The 6,766-nt window shown below is 41.4% G+C and overlaps 1 non-coding gene across 1 annotated transcript; it reads right to left on the reverse strand.

The window, feature by feature from the left end:
• Positions 1 to 3,464: 3,464 nt before the first annotated feature.
• TRNAW-CCA (transfer RNA tryptophan (anticodon CCA)) lies at positions 3,465 to 3,536 on the reverse strand. Its single transcript has one exon. It is a non-coding gene; the product is annotated as a tRNA-Trp (tRNA).
• Positions 3,537 to 6,766: the final 3,230 nt, after the last annotated feature.

Here is a 6,766-nt window from a genome sequence, read left to right on the forward strand (position 1 = left end):
TGGTGGCCATAAATGTTTTTTTTTTTTTTTTTTTTTACTTTAAGCATTTCTGTTTTGGAAACATTTGTTGGTAATGTTTCTATCTAAAACAAAGATTTTAGTTTTCTTGTGGTTTTTATGCCCTGATGAAAACATCCTTAAGACAAGCATTGTATTTGGGAAATATCCTCATTCTAGCTTTAGGTTATTCGAATGTGAAATTTCTATATTAGAGATTAAACTACAGTCAAAGCACACACGATCAGGTAATCTCCAAGTTTTGACACCTACCCAAGGGCATTGAATCCTGGAAACAGCTACCTGATACCAAGCCAGAAATGTCTTTTTTTCCAATCCCCATAAGGGATAGAAGATACTCTCCAGGAGGCAGATAGTCACCTGCAGCAGCAGGGACAGGACATGTCCCCAATGCCATATCACTGCCTTCTTGTCACACTGCAGGCAAAGAATGTGACATCACTTCAGCCTTGGCAGTCTCTGGCCATTTCTTTTGACCCTGACCTTGAGTTGCTCAGTTGTGTCCGACTCTTTGCAACCCCACGGACTGCAGCATGTCAGGCTTGCCTGTCCCTCACCAACTGCTAGAACTTGCTCAAACTCATGTCCATTGAGTCGGTGATGCCATCCAACCATCTCATCCTCTCTCGTCCCTTTCTCCCATCTTCAGTCTTTCCCAGCATCAAGATCTTTTCGAATGAGTCAGTTCTTCACATCAGGTGGCCAAAGTATTGGAGCTTCAGCATCAGTCCTTCCAATGAATATTCAGGACTGATCTCCTTTAGGATGGACTGGTTGGATCTTCTTGCCATCCAAGGGACTCAAGAGTCTTCTCCAACACCACAGTTCAAAAGCATCAATTCTTTGCCACTCAGCTTTCTTTATGGTCCAACTCTCACATCCACACATGACTACTGGGAAAACAATACCTTAGACTAGACGGAACTTTGTTGGCAAAGTAATATCTCTGCTTTTGAATATGCTGTTTAGGTTGGTCATAACTTTTCTTCCAAGGAGCAAGCATCTTTTAATTTCATGGCTGCAGTCATCTGCAGTGATTTTTGAGCCCCCCAAAATAAAGTCTCTCACTGTTTCCATTGTTTCCCCATCTATTTGCCATAAAGTGATGGGACTGGCTGCCATGATCTTCATTTTCTGAATGTTGAGTTTTAAGCCAACTTTTTAACTCTCCTCTTTCACTTTCATCAAGAGGCGCTTTAGTTCTTCACTTTCTTCCATAAAGGTGGTGTCATCTGTATATTTTGATTCCAGCTTGTGCTTCATCCAGCCCAGCATTTCTCATGATGTACTCTGCATATAATTTAAATAAGCAGGGTGACAGTATACAGCCTTGAGGTACTCCTTTCCTGATTTGGAACCAGTCTGTTATTCCATGTCCAGTTCTAACTGTTGCTTCTTGACCTGCATACAGATTTCTCAGGAGGCAGGTCAGGTGGTCTGATACTCCCTTCTTAGACTGAGGAAAACACCTTTCCAACTGAAGCTGTGTTTTAAGTAATGGTTAGTAGAAAGAAGGGGCTTCCCTTGTGGCTCAGACAGTAACGAATCTGCCTGCAGTGCAGAGGATCCAGGTTCCTCTGTGGGTTGGGAAGATCTGGAGAAGGGAATGGCTTCCCACTCCAGTATTCCTTGCCTGGATAACTCCATGGACAGAGGAGCCTGAGCCTAAGCCTGGAGGGCTGCAGTCCATGGGGTGTCAAAGAGTGGGACACAACTGAGCGACTGATACTTTTCACTTAGTGGAAACAAACACCCCCCAAAGTAGTATCAAAGGTTGGATTTGAGCAAAATTGTAAGTGATAGTCAACTTTTTCTAAAACTTTTAATGAGAAAACTGTGTCCCAAAGGTGATTATTAGTTAAAACATTGTAATAAGAAGAGAAATCCATGGACTCCTCAGAATAATAGGCAGAGATCAACACAAAGGTGACTTTCTGGTACGTTCCTGGTTAAGCAAGCTTTGTAGACCCACTAGGAACTTAACTACTATTTCCGTGGGAAAATTAATCCCAGGTTCCAAATAGCTAATTTATAGTGATACTCTGCAACACAATCCATTAATAAGTTTGGACTTCCTCTGCTGTAATATCTTTGCCATATATTTGTTACAGGGTGCCAGAATTCAAGTAAGGATGGGGAAGGGGGGTGGTGGGAAATCCTCTCATTCAATTAAAGTAAGGAATAACCATTAACACAATTTAAACAGCTTGATCTAAATTCAGGTAAAGGAGATTTTGGAAACTATAAAATGATGAGGCCAGGTGTAGTACACCAGTAAGAAGAAATGGCTTCAGTCAATCAAAATTGTGCTGTTTGTCTGTATACACTGACGTTTCTACTTTATGCCTGAGTGCTGTATGGTCCTATAGTAGTTATTTGCATTTTGTTTTCTTCTTAAGGAAAACCAGAAAAAGAAATGAAGGCATAGACGTAGGTAAAATTTTGCTAGAAATTACATAACCTAGTCTCCTGCTATTGGCCTGATGCTGTTTTACCCCACAGAGCAAGCCCTGCCGATTCCTGTCATGATGCCTCTGTTCTCAGCTCTGCCAATTAAGTCCCACTCTGCCCTGATGCTTTGCTCACAGTCTTCTTTCTGAAGCCTTCTGGTGCCAATCTGAGTGTACCGTATTCTTACTCTAGTGCCTTTAGTTGTTTTCCAGAACTTCTTTTCCCCCTGATGTGTGTTCTTTTGTGCAGGAGGAGCTGAAGTAGTTTAAGAGGTTAGTCTCCAGTCCAAGCTATCTGGTTTAGAAACTTGGCTCCACCATTTTCCTTGGTAGTATGACCCTGGGCAAGCTACTTAGTCTCTCAGGGATAATAATAGTACCTACCTCATTGTATTGTTGTTGAGGATTACAGGGCATAATGCATAAGGCAGAGTCTTAGTGCCATGTGAAGGTCAGCTGCTCTCTGGTTACTTGCCAATAAACATCTTACAGGCAGCTCAGCCCAAGGTCAGGGAGTGCTGTTTTGTTTGTGTTTTGTTTTTAAACATTACCAAGACAGTGGACTTAGCAGCACTAGTCACAAGTTGAATTAACTCAGTACAGAAAAATACGACAACTGTGATTATGGCATACCAAATATCTACACCACAATATGTACAAAAACAATCAGTTGACTCTTTTTTCTAAATACCCAGATAGTTGGTAGTCTGCAGCAAAGAATTTTAAGGTCAGCTGAGATCTGGGTGTCCTTCAGACTCATTCAGGGTCTTAAAAACTATAAAATGAAATACGGAAGAGTCCATACAGAATACAGAAGAGAAATAATGTAACCAGTTTACGCCTTTTCATTAGCTGTTCTAAAGAGAGAGTGTTAGTTTCTCAGTCGTGTCCAGCTCTTAGCAAGGCCGTGGACCATAGCCCACCAGGCTCCTCTGTCCATGGGATTCTCCAGGCAAGAATACTGGAGTGGGTAGCCATTCTCTTCTCCAGGAGATCTTCCCAACCCAGGGATCGAACCTGGGCCTCCCGCATTGGAGGCAGTTGCTTTACCATCTGAGCCACCAGGGAAGCACATTCTAAAGAGAGAGAGAGAGATGCATGCATTTAAATTTCAACATGAGATCTTGAAGAAGACTTCTCTGACAAGAAGGCATGGAAAGGTTTATGAAATATCTTCAAAAGAAGTCACCCCACACACACAAAAAATAGGTGTTTGACACATATTTCCAATGAAATGTTTAATAGGGCAGGTACTACTTCATTGTTTAAAATGTACCTACAGTGTTAAATAGTAGACAAACGGGGGAGTTTCAGAAAACCATGTGTGACTCCCAAAGCTAATATTTATTTACTAGCTGTACAAACTAAGTTTCCCCAGCCCCTCAAACCACAGTGCCCTCATTCTCAACATGATTGAATAAGATGATAGATGGACCATATAAAGTATACTGTATGACATGTAACAGCCACTCCACAACTGTCCATTCCCATTTTGTCCCTGAATTCATAGAAAGTGCCTGGAATTAAGGTAGGATTTTAATTAGAAAACTGTAAAAGAGGATCTTGCTCTAGAAGCAATTCCAAAAGTATTGAAGAACAAATACTGAATGAACCCTACTTACATAATTTCCCCAGTAGCTCAGATGGTAAATAATCTGCTTGCATGCGGGAGACCTTGGTTCCATCCCTGGGTTAGGAAGATCCCCTGGAGAAGGGAATGGCTACCCACTCCAGTATTCTTGCCTGGAAAATTCCATGGACAGGAGAGCCTAGTGGGCTACAGTCCATGGGGTCACAGGGTCAGACAGGACTGAGCAATTTTCACTTATGTATTTACTATTTTCTTGCATGATTTGTGTGAGGTTTCTCTTTTTGACTAGTTATTACTGCTTTTGACAAAATTATTTTTTAAAAATATGATCGAACTGTATATTTTCACAAGAGGCTCAACCAACACAAAACCACAAGTGTTTATTCACTTAGCCATGTTCCAAACAGCTATGCATTTCCCTGGCACTTGACTCTTAACAGAAAATGACGACGGGGGACTTCCCTGGTGGTCCAGTGGGTAAGACTCTGTGCTCTCAATGCAGGGGACCCAAGATCCATCCCTGGTCAGGGAACTAGAACCCGCATGCCACAGCTAAGAGTCTGCATGCCACAGTGAAGATCTCAAAAGCTGCAACTAAAACCCAGCACAGCTAAAAATAAATAAGAAAAATTTTTGTAATGATGACAAGTCGTCTTGTTCAGGGTATTGCATGATACAGTGGCGAGAGACCTCACCTCAACCTTGTGGCATGGAGTGTTTACAAGAGGGAACTTAAGAAATCAGTTTGGCAGCTTATGACCTACTGGAGAGAATAGTGATATAGAAGAGAAAATATCCAAAGTCATTGTGGCGGTTGATGTATTATTTCACAAAAATATTCTCTTCAGTTACAGATGCATGTATATATATTTTTATGGTGGATTAGGGACAAAAAATTGAAGAGATACTGGTGTATCTTATGAGGCTGACATTTGTAGTGTCCTGCAGTAGTTAAATAGTGAGCAAACCAGTCCCCATCCTCATTGGCTTTATAGTCTTAGCACAGGATAAGGGTTTGAACTGACCTGGTTGAGAAGAACTTGGAGACCACTGGGCTTAAAAATATTTTAAGTTCCCTACCCCACTCCCGATTCCCACCCCCCATCTCTGGCCAAGCTAGGCACCTCTGTGGTAGATTTGTTGGCTGATTATAACGTCTGACCCTGGATAGGTTATCTCATCAAAATACAGTTTAGCCATGCAGTTTTGCTTGCCATACCTCAACGACACCAAGGAGCCAATGTGTGGTCGGAAGAATGAAAGACGACCTGGGAACACTAGGTTTCCTTTGCTGAGAAAAATCAACAGGCTTGTGATTCAAGTCAATGAAGAATTAGATCAGCTGAACATTAAATTGTTTACCTATAAGTCAAAGATAACTTGAATCTCAAATGAGGTGTTTATGACTGAAAGGAAGTGGTTTTTTTTTTTTCCACACAGCAGGTTTTGACTGTATAGAACTTGATTCAAAAGATGGGATTTATTGCAAAGGTTGACTCCTAACAGTTAAAAGTAAGAGACAGCCAGATTTGGTTAACCTTCTCGGTTAGTGGCTTATTTACTGCACGCTCAGTGGGCATGGTACTTGGTTAGGTTCTGCAGGGAAGTAAAAGAAGATACTGATATAATTCACAGTTGTGAACTTAGGATCTAGTTGCAGAGGAAGATAATATCCAGGAAGCCCTTGGAGAACAAATAAGAGCTTCTAGTAGGGAATGGCAGGGGCAGAGCAAGAAGAGGAGGCTGCCTTGGTCTATTGTGGGGGATCCACCCAACTGAGTAGCCCAGGGACCTCAGGCTGCTCTCAGAACTCGGAGCCTCTCCCACGCCTTCTAAAAACCAATGGGAGTGCTTGTGTAGATTTAAGGAGAACTGTGGACAGCTCTACCACAGTCCTGGCACGTAGAAGATACTAAATCAGTGTTTGTTGAATCTAAATGGAGAAAATTTTTATTTACCTGGACAGAGGAAAGAAATAACATTTGCCAAAGCAGGAGTGAGCATGTCTCAACAGAAGGTGTGTTGGGAAAGATAGAGGAAAAGGAAGTAGTAGGGGAAGGGCTCAGTTAAGAGGATCTTGAAAGCCAAGGCAAACAGTTTGAACAGATGTAACAGGCAATGAAGAAGGCAATTATTTATACTTGAGCAAAAAAAGAAAAATCTGCTATTTCATTATTCAAGGAGTACCTATGAGTCATTTCTAGTGTGCTAGGCACTGTGGTTAAGATATGGGGAAATGGCATCCCTGCCCTCAAGTGGCTGACAAGAAAAGTAAGGATTATTGCTCTGGGATGTTTTATTTATATACAGATCCTAGTTTTACTTTTTTTTATTCCCCTCCACCCCTTGCCCGGCAGAACTATCTTAGTTCCCTGACCAGGGATTGAACCTTCACCCCTTGCATTGGAAGCACAGAGTCTTAACCACTGGACCCCCAGGGAAACCCCAGATTCTGGTTTTAAAAATATAAACTCCTTGAAGGCTAGCTGTTTTGTCTTTTTTTTTTTCCCCTCTCTTGATCTGTTTTGTTGACTTAGAATGTAGAATAGTGCCTAGCACAAAATATGCACCATAAATATTTATTGAACTACTTTGAAATTTTGAATTTTTAAACAGTACAATCTCTTTGAGACTAATAAGATAATTAACATATGACTTTTAGATAGGTTAAGTGAGAAAAGTTCCAAGAAAGCTTGTGTTGGACTTA

This window comes from Ovis canadensis, chromosome 2 (assembly GCF_042477335.2).
Source record: "Ovis canadensis isolate MfBH-ARS-UI-01 breed Bighorn chromosome 2, ARS-UI_OviCan_v2, whole genome shotgun sequence".
In the NCBI taxonomy this organism is placed as follows: Eukaryota; Metazoa; Chordata; class Mammalia; order Artiodactyla; family Bovidae; genus Ovis; species Ovis canadensis.